This window comes from Salmo salar, chromosome ssa16 (assembly GCF_905237065.1).
Source record: "Salmo salar chromosome ssa16, Ssal_v3.1, whole genome shotgun sequence".
Taxonomy (NCBI): Eukaryota; Metazoa; Chordata; class Actinopteri; order Salmoniformes; family Salmonidae; genus Salmo; species Salmo salar.
In genome coordinates this window covers 4,051,799-4,066,983 of record NC_059457.1, presented here as the reverse complement: position 1 = coordinate 4,066,983, position 15,185 = coordinate 4,051,799, and positions in this window count along the sequence as shown.

Genomic DNA, 15,185 nt, shown 5'->3' with positions numbered 1-15,185 from the left:
TGTGTGCCTTTCCAAATCATATCCAATCAATTGAATTTACCACAGGTGGACTCCAAGTTGTAGAAACATCTCAAGGATGATCAATGGAAACAGGATGCACCAGAGCTCAATTTTGAGTCTGATAGCAGATGTTAAGATATTTCTGTTTTTTATTTTTAATACATTTGCAAAAAATGTTAAACCTGTTTTCACATTGTCATTATGGGTATTGTGTGTGGATTGATGAGGAAAATGTTTTATTTAATACATTTTAGAATAAGGCTGTAATGTAACAAAATGTGGAAAAAGACAAGGGGTCTGAATACTTATATCATCAGCTCTTGAAGAGTATAGTCAGAACTACAAATGTCTGATTATTACATGCAAAACACTTGCACATATTTATCTCTATCAGAGTTATACAGGAACTAACTGCATGCTTTTCATGATCATTAAACATCAATTTATAATTTCTTTTCAGATAAGCGACAGTAGCCTATCCATTTGGTATATGGCATGAAGCTAGCTAAACAAACGATATGTCATTTAGCTTTTGGAAGAGTTTGACATTGGCAAGTCCTCATCCTGGTAAAGTTTTCAGTCAGACAACTGTCATTGGTATTTTATATTTTATTAGGAACCCATTAGCTGTTGCGAAAGCACGAGCTACTCTTCCTGGGGTCCACACAAAACATAAAACTTGACATAATACAGACATTTAATAAACAAGAACAGCTCAGAACTACATAAATAAAAAAACAGCACAATTAGCTTACATATCAATACATACAAACAACATATCTAGGTCAAATAGGTGAGAGGCGTTGTGCCGTGAGATGTTGCTTTATCTGTTTTATGAAACCAGGTCTGCTGTTCACTTGAGCAATATCAGCTGGAAGGGAGTTTCATGAAATAATGTCTCTATATAATACTTTACGCTTTCTTAAATTTCTTATGGATTTGGGGACTGTGAAAAGACCCCTGGTGGCATGTCTGGTGGGGTAAGTGTGTGTGTCAGAGCTGTGTGTAAATTGACTATGTAAACTATTTGAAATTTTCAACAAATGAATGTTTCTTATAAAAGAAAAAGTGATAAAGTCAGTCTCTCCTCAACTCTGAGCCAAAAGAGACTGGCATGCATAGTATTTACATTAGCCCTCTGGTTACAATGACGAGGAAGACGTGCCGCTCTGTTCTGGGCCAGCTGCAGTTTAATAACCTGAAACAGATTACAGGCACTAGTCATCACCACTATAGATGGCAAGCAGATCAAATAATATTTGTTTATCCCCTGAAAGTTAACTTGTTAACTAGCCATATTGACGTGATCTGTTATTAGCCAGCTAGCCAATTTGACATAACTTGTTAGTCAATCAATCAATGTAGCCTATCATGTCTGACAGCAGAAATCGTGATTAAACACTCTTAAAAACAATTTTGAAAAGGGGATAACATTAGCTAGCTTAGCAAGGTATGCCTACGTTAGTTGGAGAAAAAAGTACATTAGGTCTGCTTACCACTATGTTTAGTCAACTGTATAAAGTTTCTACCGGTATCTTGCTAAGTAAACATTATCAGCTTGTACATCAGCAAATGCGCCCTTTGGCTTCTTGACAGGCATAGCCCACAAAGGATGGGAAATTAACCTAAACCACTCATACTTCTGAGGTATCGTTCACTTTTATTTTATATCACTCAAATATCCAATTTATGGTGGCCAATATTGAGATATATTGTGTGTCGGTGTCACGTTCGACGTAATGATTGGACCAAGCCGCAGCGTGAGTAGTGTTCCACATCTTTATTATAACGTGAAACTTCAGCAAAATACAAAAAACTATAAATGATAAAACGAACCGTGAAGACAGTGAAGTGCAAATAGGCACCTACACAAAAACAAGATCCCACAAAACACAGTGGGGAAATGGCTGCCTAAATATGATCCCCAATCAGAGACAACACTAAACAGCTCCCTCTGATTGGGAACCATACCAAGCACACCAACATAGAAATAAACAACATAGAACACCCGCAGTCATTCCCTGACCTACTATACCACAGAGAACCAAGGGCTCTCTATGGTCAGGGCGTGACAGTTGGCTATCCTCACGTATCTGAAATTACATCATCAGTTGATGTTTACTGATCATTAAAAGCATGCAGTTACTCTGATAATAGAGTTAAAAATGCGCAATTGTTTTGCATGGAATAATTGGACATTTATAGTTCTGACTATGCTCATCAAGAGATGATGATATTACAACCAAATAGTTACCATTTATTTAACAATCCATTGGAAATGGCACATAGTTGTCAATGGTTTTAGAGGAGCTGGGGGTCTCCTTGCCCCACAGCAGGCAAATCCAAGGCTCTGCACCTTATCGTGATGTTTTATTGATAATGACCTATATAGCCCCAAAAAGGGTTGAATTCATCTCCCAGTTTTTGTACTCTGTACAGGCTTCTTACTCTGTCAATTAGGTTAGTATTTTGGAGTAACTACAATGTTGTTGATACATAAACACGGGCACTCTCATAGATATCATCCTGACCAACCTGCCCTCTAAATACACCTCTGATGTCTTCAACCAGGATCTCAGCGATCACTGCCTCATTGCCTGCGTCCGTAATGGGTCTGCGGTCCAATAACCACCCCTCATCACTGTCAAACGCTCCCTAAAACACTTCAGCGAGCAGGCCTTTCTAATCGACCTGGCCCGGGTATCCTGGAAGGATTCCGTCAGTAGGGGATGCCTGGTTATTCTTTAAAAGTGCTTTCCTCACCATCTAAAATAAGCATGCCCCATTCAAAAAATGTAGAACCAGGAACAGATATAGCCCTTGGTTCACTCCAGACCTGACTGCCCTTGACCAGCACAAAAATATCCTGTGGCGTACTGCATTAACATCATATAGCCCACGCGATATGCAACTTTTCAGCGAAGTTAATAACCAATATACACAGGCAGTTAGGAAAGCAAAGGCTAGCTTTTTCAAACAGAAATTTGGATCCTGTAGCACAAAGTCAAAAAAGTTCTGGGACATTGTAAAGTCCATGGAGAATAAGAGCACCTCCTCCCAGCTGTCTACGTGACTGAGGCTAGGAAACACTGTCACCACCGATAAATCCACTATAATCGAGAATTTCAATAAGCATTTTTCTACGGCTGGCCAAGCTTTCCACCTGGCTACCCCTACCCCGGTCAACAGCTCTGCTCCCCCCACAGCAACTTGCCCAAGCCTCCCCCACTTCTCCATCACCCAAATCCAGACCGCTGATGTTCTGAAATATCTGAAAAATCTGGACGTCTACAAATCAGCTGAGCTAGACAACCTAGACCCTCTCTTTCTAAAATTATCCACCGCAATTGTTGCAACCCCTATTACTAGCCTGTTCAACCTCTCTTTCGCATCGTCTGAGATCCCTAAATATTGGAAAGCTGCCGCGGTCATCCCCCTCTTCAAAGGGGGAGACACTTTAGATGCAAACTGTTACAGACCTATATCTATCCTACCCTGCCTTTCTAAAGTCTTCGAAAGCAAAGTTAACAAACAGATCAATGACCATTTCGAATACCACCGTACCTTCTCCGCTATGCAATCTGGTTTCCGAGCTGGTCATGGGTGCACCTCAGCCACGCTCAAGGTCCTAAACGATATCATAACCGTCATTGATAAAAGACAATATTGTGCAGCCGTCTTCATCGACCTGGCCAAGGCTTTCGACTCAATAGCCTTGGTTTCTCAAATGACTGCCTTGCCTGGTTCACCAACTACTTCGCAGACGGAGTTCAGTGTGTCAAATCGGAGGGCCTGTTGTCCGGACCTCTGGCAGTCTCTATGGGGGTGACACAGGGTTCAATTCTCGAGCCGACTCTTTTCTCTGTATACATCAATGATGTTGCTCTTGCTGCTGGTGATTCGCTGATCCACCTCTATGCAGACGACACCATTCTGTATACTTCTGGCCCTTCCTTGGACACTGTGTTAACAAACCTCCAGACGAGCTTCAATGCCATACAACTCTCCTTCCGTGGCCTCCAACTGCTCTTAAATGCAAGTAAAACTAAATGCCTGCTCTTCAACCGATCGCTGCCCGCACCCACCCGCCCATCTAGCATCACTACTCTGGACGGTTCTGACTTAGAATATGTGGACAACTACAAATACCTAGGTGTCTGGTTAGACTGTAAACTCTCCTTCCAGACTCACATTAAGCATCTCCAATCCAAAATTAAATCTAGAATCGGCTTCCTATTTCGCAACAAAGCATCCTTCACTCATGCTGCCTAACATACCCTTGTAAAACTGACTATCCTACCGATCCTTGACTTCAGTGATGTCATTTACAAAATAACCTCCAACACTCTACACAGCAAATTGGATGTAGTCTATCACAGTGCCATCCTTTTTGTCACCAAAGCCCCATATACTACCCACCACTGTGACCTGTATGCTCTCAATGGCTGGCCCTCACTTAATTTTTTGTTGCCAAACCCACTGGCTCCAGGTCATCTGTAAGTCTTTGCTAGGTAAAGCCTCGCCTTATCTCAGCTCACTGGTCACCATAGCAGCACCCACCCGTAGCACACGCTCCAGCAGGTATATTTCACTGGTCATCCCTAAAGCCAACTCCTCCTTTGGCCGCCTTTCCTTCCAGTTCTCTGCTGCCAATTACTGGAACGAATTGCAAAAATCACTGAAGCTGGAGTCTTATATCTCCCTCACTAACTTTAAGCATCAGCTGTCAGAGCAGCTTACCGACCATTGCACTTGTACACAGCCCATCTGTAAATAGCCCACCTAACTACCTCATCCCCATATTGTTATAATTTTTTTTGCTCATTTGCACCCCAGTATCTCTACTTGCACATTCGTCTTCTGCACATCTATCACTCCAGTGTTAATGCTATATTGTAATTATTTCGCCACTATGGCCTATTTACTGCCTTACCTCCCTAATCTTACTACATTTGCACACACTGTATATAGATTTTTCTATTGTGTTATTTACTGTACGTTTGTTTATCCCATGCGTAACTCTGTGTTGTTTGTGTCGCACTGCTTTGCTTTATCTTGGCCAGGTCACAGTTGTAAATGAGAACATGTTCTCAACTGGCCTACCTGGTTAAATAAGGGTGAACAAAAAAAAAACATCCTCAGTTTTGTCCTATCACAGCCATTAAACTTTGTAAATGTTTTAAAGTCACCATTGGCCTCATGGGGAAATCCCTGAGCGGTTTCCGTCCTCTCCGGCAACTGAGTTAGGAAGGACGCCTTTATCTTTGTAGTGACTGGGTGTATTGATACACCAACCAAAGTGTAATTTATAACTTTACCATGCTCAAAGAGATATTCAATTATTAATATCATTATCTTATTTTTACCCATCTACCAATAGGTGCCCTTATTTACAAGGCATTGGAAAACCTCCCTGGTCTTTGTGGTTGAATCTGTGTTTGAAATTCACTGCTCGACTGAAGGACCTCACAGATAATTGTATGTGTGGGGTACAGAGATGAGGTAGTCATTAAAAAGTCATGTTAAACACTATTATTCCACACAGAGCGAGTCTCTGCAACTTATGTGACTTAAGCAAATGTTTACTCCTGAACTTATTTAGGCTTTCCATTACAAAGGGGTTGAATACTTATTGACTCAAGACATTTCAGCGTAACAATTTAAAAAAAAAATGCACTACTGTTCAAAAGTTTGGGGTCACTTAGAAATGTCCTTGTTTTCCATGAAAACATATATGAAATGAGTTGCAAAATGAATAGGAAATACAGTCAAGATGTTGACAAGGTTATAAATAATGATTTGTTTATTGAAATAATAATTGTGTCCTTCAAACTTTGCTTTGTCAAAGAATCCTCCATTTGCAGCAATTACAGCCTTGAAGACCTTTGGCATTCTAGTTGTCAATTTGTTGAGGTAATCTGAAGAGATTTCATCCCATGCTTCCTGAAACTCCTCCCACAAGTTGGATTGGCTTGATGGGCACTTCTTACGTACCATACGGTCAAGCTGCTCCCACAACAGCTCAATAGGGTTGAGATCCGGTGACTGTGCTGGCCACTCCATTATAGACAGAATACCAGCTGACTGCTTCTTCCCTAAATAGTTATTGCATAGTTTGGAGCTGTGCTTTGGGTCATTGTCCTGTTATAGGAGGAAATTGGATCCAATTAAGCACTGTCCACAGGGTATGGCATGGCATTGAAAAATGGAGTGATAGCCTTCCTTCTTCAAGACCCCATTTACCCTGTACAAATCTCCCACTTTACCACCACCAAAGCACCCCCAGACCATCACATTGCCTCCACCATGCTTGACAGATTGCGTCAAGCACTCCTCCAGCATCTTTTCATTTTTTCTGCGTCTCATGAATGTTCTTCTTTGTGATCCGAACACCTCAAACATAGATTTGATAGCACTTTTTTCCAATCTACCTCTGTCCAGTGTCTGTGTGCTTTTGCCCATCTTAATCTTTACTTTTTATTGGCCAGTCTGAGATATGTATTTTTCTTTGCAACTCTGCATCCCGGAGTCGCCTCTTCACTGTTGACGTGGAGACTGGTGTTTTGTGGGTACTATTTAATGAAGCTGCCATTTGAGGACTTGTGAGGTGTCTGTTTCTCAAACTAGACACGCTAATGTACTTGTCCTCTTGCTCAGTTGTGCACCGGGGCCTCCCACTCCTCTTTCTATTCTGGTTAGAGCTAGTTTGCGCTGTTCTGTGAAGGGAGTAGTACACAGTGTTGTACGAGATCTTCAGTTTCTTGGCAATTTGTCGCATGGATTGCCTTCATTTCTCAGAACAAGAATAGACTGACGAGTTTCAGAAGAATGTTATTTGTTTCTGGCCACTTTGAGCCTGTAATCGAACACACAAATGCTGATGCTCCAGATACTGAACTAGTCTAAAGAAGGCTTCTTTAAATCAGCAAAACAGTTTTCAGCTGTGCTAACATAATTGCAAAAGGATTTTCTAATGATCACTTAGCCTTTTTAAAATTATAAACTTGGATTAGCTAACCCAACGTGCCATTGGAACACCGGATTGATGGTTGCTGATAATGGGCCTCTGTACGCATATGTAGATACCCTATTAAAAGTCAGCTGTTTCCAGCTACAATAGTCATTTACAACATTAACAATGTCTACACTGTATTTCTGATCAATTTGATGTTATTTTAATGGATAAAACATTTGCTTTTAAAAAACAAGGAGATTTCTAAGTGACCACAAACTTTTGAACGGTAGTGTAATTCCACTTTAACATTATGGGGTATTGTGTGTAGGCCAGAGACCAAAAATCTCAATTTTAATTCAGGCTGTAACACAACAAAATGTGGAAAAAGTCAAGGGGTGAGAATGCTTTCTGAAGGCACTGTATACAGTGCCGTGAAAAAGTATTTGCCTCCTTTCTAATTTTGAATATTTTTGATACTGAATGTCAGAACAGATCTTCAACCAAAGCCTAATATTAGATAAAGGGAACCTGAGTGAACAAATAACAACAATTACACACTTATTTCATTAACAAAGTTATACAACACTCAATGCTACTGTGTGAAAATGTAATTGCCCCCTATAGTCAATAACTGGTTGTGCCACCTTTAGCTGCAATGACTCCAACCAAACACTTCCTGTAGTTGTTGATCAGTCTCTCATGTCGCTGTGGAGGAATTTTGGCCCTCTCTTCTATGCAGAACTGCTGTAACTCAGCAACATTTGTGGGTTTTCAAGCATGAACTGCTCGTTACAAGCACATCTCAATAGGGATTAGGTCTGGACTTCGACTAGACCATGCCAAAACTTGAAAGGTATTGCTTTTTAGCCATTTTCATGTAGACTTGATTCTGTGTTTTGGATCATTGTCTTGCTGCATGACCCAGCTGCACTTCAGCTTCAGCTCAGACAGACTGGCCTGACATTCTCCTGTAGAATTCTCTGATACAGAGCAGAATTCATGGTTCCTTGTATTAAGGTAAGTTGTTCAGGTCCTGAGGCAGCAAAGCATCCTAAAACCATCCCACTACCACCACCGTGCTTGACTGTTGGCATGAAGTTCTTACTGGGGAATGCAGTGTTTGATTTTCACCAGGCATAATTGGATCCATATCGTCCAAAAAGTTATACTTTCAAATCATGTCCATAGAACATTCTTCCAAGAGTCTCGATGATCATCCAGGTGCTTTTTTGGCAAACTTGAGTCAACTTTTTGGACGACATGGTCCCATTATGTCTGGTGAAAACCAAACACTGCACTCCACAGTAAGAACCTCATACCAACGGTCAAGCACGGTGGTGGTAGTGTGATGGTTACGGGACTGCCCCATGACACAGAGGTGGAGGTGTTTATAAAATTATTGTAATATTTACCACAGTAGCAGTTGAAATGGCATTTTAAACAAATAGGAGAATGGTGAAAATATCATTATTTAGAGACCCCCCCCCCCAAAAGTTGGACTTTGTTGCATTTAGGGGGACTCACGTCTCATTCATCGTGTCTGAGACCCCTCTGGCCCCCCTGTCATTTGCACTCTGATTACTGGTCATGGACACATGCAGTCAGGTGGCACAAGGAGAGGTGGACTCGGTGGAGCTCATGACATGGGCCTCATGGGTCCATGAGTTCAATAACTACAGGCAGATGTGAGATGCAGCAGGATGGCAATCTTCTCATACTGAGTAGCCTACAGAGTAATATCAGAAGAATGCAGTTGCTGAACATACGTAGATAGTCTAAACAAAGTGTTTTGATAACTTTCAAGTATAACAGTTCCATGAAGAATAAACCATCCTTCACATACTACAACTGTAGAAGCAGTGTGCTAATATAACGTGCAAATATTACTCTTGTCTTTCATCTTCTATTGTCATTAACAGCCGATACAGATACTGTACCTGCTGTATCAACATTTTGTCTGGTGGTGCTAGGGCTACCTTGCCGAATATGTTAGTCGTCATACCTTCCTGTAGGGTATGTGTCCCGTCCCCCCATTGATAGTACCATTCGATTTAATAATAACAAAATACAATAAACATTAATAATGTGTTTCTTATCATTTTTATGCTGAGTAGAAGGTCTTTCCCAATTCAGGAGTTGATGAGTGAAACATGTATTGAAAGGGTGGTGTTATCTTGTCCTATATTTAGTTTTTGTCCGTCTGCAAACTCTGCTTATTGTGGCAGCACTATTTTCCTGTATATGCAAATGTATTTGGCCAAAAAAAGGTGATTCTGATATTACTAAATCATTCTGATATTACTAAACACTTGTGATGACCTCTCTTATTAGTAATCCCATTTGTCCCTTCTGAGGTGTTTGCCAGTGCCAGTAGATCAGCTAGGGGGAAATGCAGGTTTTAACTAATTAAATAACAAAGAAAGTGATCTAAACTCAGCAAAAAATAAACATCCTTTTTCAGGACCCTGTCTTTCAAAGATAATTTGTAAAAATCCAAATAACTTCGCAGATCTTCATTGTAAAGGGTTTAAACACTGTTTCCCATGCTTGTTCAATGAACCATAAACAATTAATGAACATGCACCTGTGGAACGGTCGTTAAGACACTAACAGCTTACAGACGGTAGGCAATTAAGGTCACAGTTATAAAAACTTAGGACACTGACTCTGAAAAACACCAAAAGAAAGATGCCCAGGGTCCCTCCTCATCAGGCGTGAACATGCCTTAGGCATGCTGCAAGGAGGCATGAGGACTGCAGATGTGGCCAGGGCAATAAATTGCAATGTCCGTACTGTGAGACGCCTAAGACAGTGCTACAGGGAGACAGGACGGAGAGCTGATCGGCCTGTTGGAAAACGAAGAGGTAGGCCTGTTGTAAGGCAGGTCTTCACCAGACATCACCGGCAACAACGTCACCTATGGGCACAAACCCACCGTCGCTGGACCAGACTGGACTGGCAAAAAGTACTCTTCACTGACGAGTCGCGGTTTTGTCTCACCAGAGGTGATGGTCAGATTCGCCTTTATAGTCAAAGGAATGAGCGTTACACCGAGGCTTGTACTCTGGAGCGGGATCGATTTGGAGGTGGAGGGTCTGTCACGGTCTGGGGCGGTGTGTCACAGCATCATCGGACTGAGCTTGTTGTCATTGCAGGCAATCTCAACACTGTGTGTTACAGGGAAGACATCCCCCTCCCTCATGTGGTACCCTTCCTGACATGACCCTCCAGCATGACAATGCCACCAGCCATACTGCTCATTCTGTGCGTGATTTCCTGCAAGACAGGAATGTCAGTGTTCTGCCATGGCCAGTGAAGAGCCCGGATCTCAATCCCATTGAGCACGTCTGGGACCTGTTGGATCGAAGGGTGAGGGCTAGGGCCACTCCCCCCAGAAATGTCCGGGAACTTACAGGTGCCTTGGTGAAAGAGTGGGGTAAAATCTCACAGCAAGAACTGGCAAATCTGGTGCAGTCCATGAGGAGGAGATGCACTACAGTACTTAATGCTGCTGGTGGCCACACCAAATACTGACTGTTACTTTTGATTTTGACCCCCCCCCCCCTTTGTTCAGGGACACATTATTCAATTTCTGTTAGTCACGTCTGTGGAACTTGTTCAGTTTATGTCTCAGTTGTTGAATCTTGTTATGTTCATACAAATATTTACACATGTTAAGTTTTCTGAAAATAAACGCTGTTGACAGTGAGAGGACGTTTCTTTTTTTGCTGAGTTTACATGCTCAGTCTATGTGTGCAAAATAAAAAGTGGTTAATGTGAACCTAATTCACGGCGAAAAAATTTTAAGAAAGCAAACCAATGTTATTTGTTGCCTAAACTTGACAGCAAATGACACTCAAGTCTTGAGAAAAAAACAATACACTAATATTGCAGTTAGGCATGACAGCCTTTATAATAGAATGCTTGTGACCACACACACATCTAAATATTGCACTTGGGAAAAAAACATCTTAAAGTAGAAATAGAATGAAACAAACAGGCCTTCTATTTTTGCTCTATTATAGTGGTCGCTATAGTAGACATCGATCAAGTGCACAAAAATTATGTTCACCAAGTAAAAACAATTACAATCCCCCCCACATACAAGTGGTACTGTCAAGTTCAATACAGCAAAAGCAATATTTTGGGGCTACACTGCAGGTTATTACATTATACACTTTTTGCCAGTGGACATTGGTTCTACAATGTGCCAGCAGCATAGTATGAGACCCTTTGTTGGCATAATTGATCTCTTTCAGGCAGAGAACACCTTTTATCCACTGTATTGAAAAAGTGAGAAAGAGGGAAAGTGTGTTGTGTTCCATTCCACTATATTGTGGCATCCATCTTAAGCCAGGCCCAGCTCCAGCTACACTTGATCCCAGAATCCACTTGTTTAACAAGCAATGCCTCATTTTCACCTAATTCTCTCATTCGGAAAATTAACCACATATTGTAGAGGGAAAACATTAGTTCACTGATAATAGTTAGTTCGTTAGCTAGTTAACTAGTCAACATTTCACAGATTGCCAGGGTCCAGTAAGCAACTAACGTTAACGTGTTATAACTTGAGGAACGGCAATGAGTCGTAACGTTATACCAGTTAATACTATAGCGAATTGGTTAGGTTACTAATGTCAGCTCATCTGATGTTGTAACGTTAGCTAGCTAAAGTTAGCTGTCTGACTTTATTAGCCAACTCGTTTTCACAACACGAACTCAATTATTTGATCAGTTAAGTTTGCTAATGTTGCTCAACATTTCTCTGGCTAACTAACGGATAATTCGATCCAGGAAGCAAGATAACGTTACTTCATTTCGGTTACACCTCATGAACCATTGTTTTTCGGTTACACCTCATGAAGTGCGCTTCATCACCTTCTCAGTCAGGCTTCTCACCTACCTCTTCGTTTTCCTTCAGGGGACGTGCTGCTGTAAATGGCAAACTGCATTTCTACTGTCTTTCAAAAGCAAAAGACAAAAGTCTTTCAAAAGAGAAATGAGCAATTTTATGACAAATTTAATTTCTGATTTTAGCATTTGGAATATACATGTTTTTTTCTGTTTTACAGCTACTTTCCTGCAATTCTACCCGTTTTTCCATTGGGTGGAGAGAAATCTTTACAGTTTTAAAGGTACAATTCAGACGTTTTTATCTCAATATCAAATCATTTTTGTGTAACATTAAACGCCCACACTAGTAGAAATCCACATTTTCGAGCTGAAAGACGATGACTAGAGCTTACCCATGATTTTCCACAACTATTTAAATCAGTAAGTCATAGATTTAGTCAAAGTACGATATATTTGGCCTTGAAGTGACACATCCAAACTGCCCACTTCGTGCAAATCTGTGTGAATATTGTGTCTTTTCTTATGATATTGTTTTCAGTCAAACGTTTTGTTTCAGGGCTGGGTTTTATTTGAATGTTACCACCCACTAGCTAGTATGTTATTGTTTATTAATCAGAAACAACTGTAAACATAGTCACTTGAAATTGTACTACTTTGTTAAAAAGTGGTTTGAAATGTTCTGGTATAATGGTATAAAAAAACAAGTTTATAGGTCTAACTTCATTAGATTATATACATACAGTACCAGTCAAAAGTTTGGACACACCTCCTCATTCAAGGTTTTTTCTTTATTTTTACTACATTGTAGAATGTATTGTAGAATAATAGTGAAGACATCAAAATGATGAAATAGAAATCATGTATTAACCAAAAAAGTGTTAAACAAATCAAAATATATGTTATATTTGAGATTCTTCAAAGTAGCCACCCTTTGCCTTGTTGACAGCTTTGGACACTCTTGGCATCATAAAAAAAAAGTAATTTAACTAGGCAAGTCAAAGTATGGCCTACCCTGGACGACTCTGGGCCAATTGTGCACCGCCCTATGGGACTCCCAATCACAGCCAGATGTGATACAGCCTGGATTCATACCAGGGACTGTAGTGACACCTCTTGCACTGAGATGCAATGCCTTAGACCGCTGTGCTTCTCGGGAGCCCCACATAACGCTTTCGACATAAAGGGGTTTCTATGGGGGCGTTTAACCCCAAATTACCCCAAATTGAGATCCCTACTGAGATCCCCCCCAAAAAAAACAAATATATGTATTGTTTCTTTTATATGTTTGTCACTGGCCCTGTCAGTGTCGATACTTATATGCTGGAAAGAAAAGCAGCGCTGCTCTCGGATCAGCTGTCACGCCCTGGCCTGAGAGAGCCTTTTTATGTCTCTATTTAGGTTTGGTCAGGGTGTGATTTGGGTGGGCATTCTATGTCCTTTTTTCTATGTTTTGGTATTTCTTTGTTTTGGCCTGGTATGGCTCTCAATCAGGGACAGCTGTACATCGTTGTCGCTGATTGGGAGCCATACTTAGGCAGCTTGTTTCCTTTGAGGTTTTGTGGGTAGTTGTTTTCTGTCTTGTGTGTTCACCTGGCAGAACTGTTGACTTTTGTTTTCTTGTATAATTTAAAGTGATTCATTAAAGTTAATATGAGCACTTACCATGCTGCATCTTGGTCCCCTCTTTCAGATGATCGTTACATCAGCTTTCAACATTCAAATCTCACTTTAACATTACTCCACAATACTGACGACGGATTAGCATCAACTCGTAGATCTAGAGAGATAATAAACTACCGCCTATATAACCCTGTTTCCATCCACAGTTTTTATGCAAGTAGTCATACCATATCAAAAAATCACCACAGCTGTGATGGAAATAGGAAGTTTTGGGACACATTTATAAATGCCTACAGATAATTTGTTGGTGGAATCTTTTTGTGTCTGTAAAATTAATTATGGCTGTGGAAACTTCTTTAAGCGCAAATATTGATATTGTTGCGACCTTAACCCAACACCTAGTGACCTCGTCAAAAGATTTGGACTTCTTGGCATAGCGATAAAGGTGTTGGTTTGACAGTCGCTGGATCTGGGTTTGAGTCCCGGTCGGGGCTATCCCCTGCATTTGCTACAAAACAAAAACCTTTTTATCGAAGTTAACTTGGAGTCATGAGATGATATGGCGTGTGGTCCTCCCACTACGACTCAGGAAACCATACAGATTATTAGGCTACAGATAAAATAACATGATGAACTTCACAGGGTGGTGAAAGCGCATGGTGAACTTGATGCTCCATTCCAATAAATATCAGCCACTTGCTGACAAATAAAAATATTATCTTCCATGATAATCTTATCATGTAGACTAGAGCGCAGGTGCCAAGACCAGAGTAGGCACATTTGCTATTTAACGCAACAGTTTTTGTGAGAAAACTGACCGAGGTAAAGTTGGTTTTATATTCACACATTCGAACATTCAACAGACATTCAACCGACATTCATCAGACATTCGCCAAAAGACATTTATTTATTAGGTACAACCTCCTTTGCATCTGGAACAGCGTGAATTCAAAAATTGTTGATGAAACTCGGAAAGGAGATAGACTGTTCAAGTTTTTAAGTCCAGTTGGAGTTTATTATTGTCAGTACAAGCTGAGTGTTGGAATTATTAGAAAACAGTTTTGAAACTTTTCTGAATTACAAAAGACCATCACAGACCGTGCTGTCATTTTGCACATTCTAAAGTTCAAACAAACTGTAACAGAATACCTGAATACTTCTCTGCATGCTTTAGTGTCTAGCAAGCCAAGACCTCTGGACTTGGTATATGAAGAATCAACTTATTTTCGTTAATAGGGTGGTGAACCTAATAAAGTGGCAACTGAATGTAGATATCACAAACAACTCCTTTTGAGCAGTTGATGAACGGGTATAATGGTAAATCTGATCCCCAAGGTCCTCATATGCTCACTTTGATATATAGAGTTGGAGGTAAAGAAAAAAATATGAAACTAGGACATTAAAACACTGGAAGAATTCTTTCATCCACATCCATTCACATAAAATATGTATTTTAAAGTATAAATACCCTTCTTAGACCACTGTCTTTCTGGATGTTTTAAAAGATTTGCTAATAGTTATTTTTGCAAGGAATGTGAATTGAAAGGGATATGGTAATACCTATGTAGGTGACATAGTTTCTACACTGGTATAGTGGGTATAATGTGTAGAAGTTGCACACCTCCCTGCTGTTATTATGTAGAGCTGATTTGGGACAGTTTATATATTTTTTCAGCATCTTTTGTAAAAAAACTGCGGCTTTGTGCTAGCAGTTGAAAAGAGAAAAAGAGAGCAAATAGCATAGGGACAGCCTAGA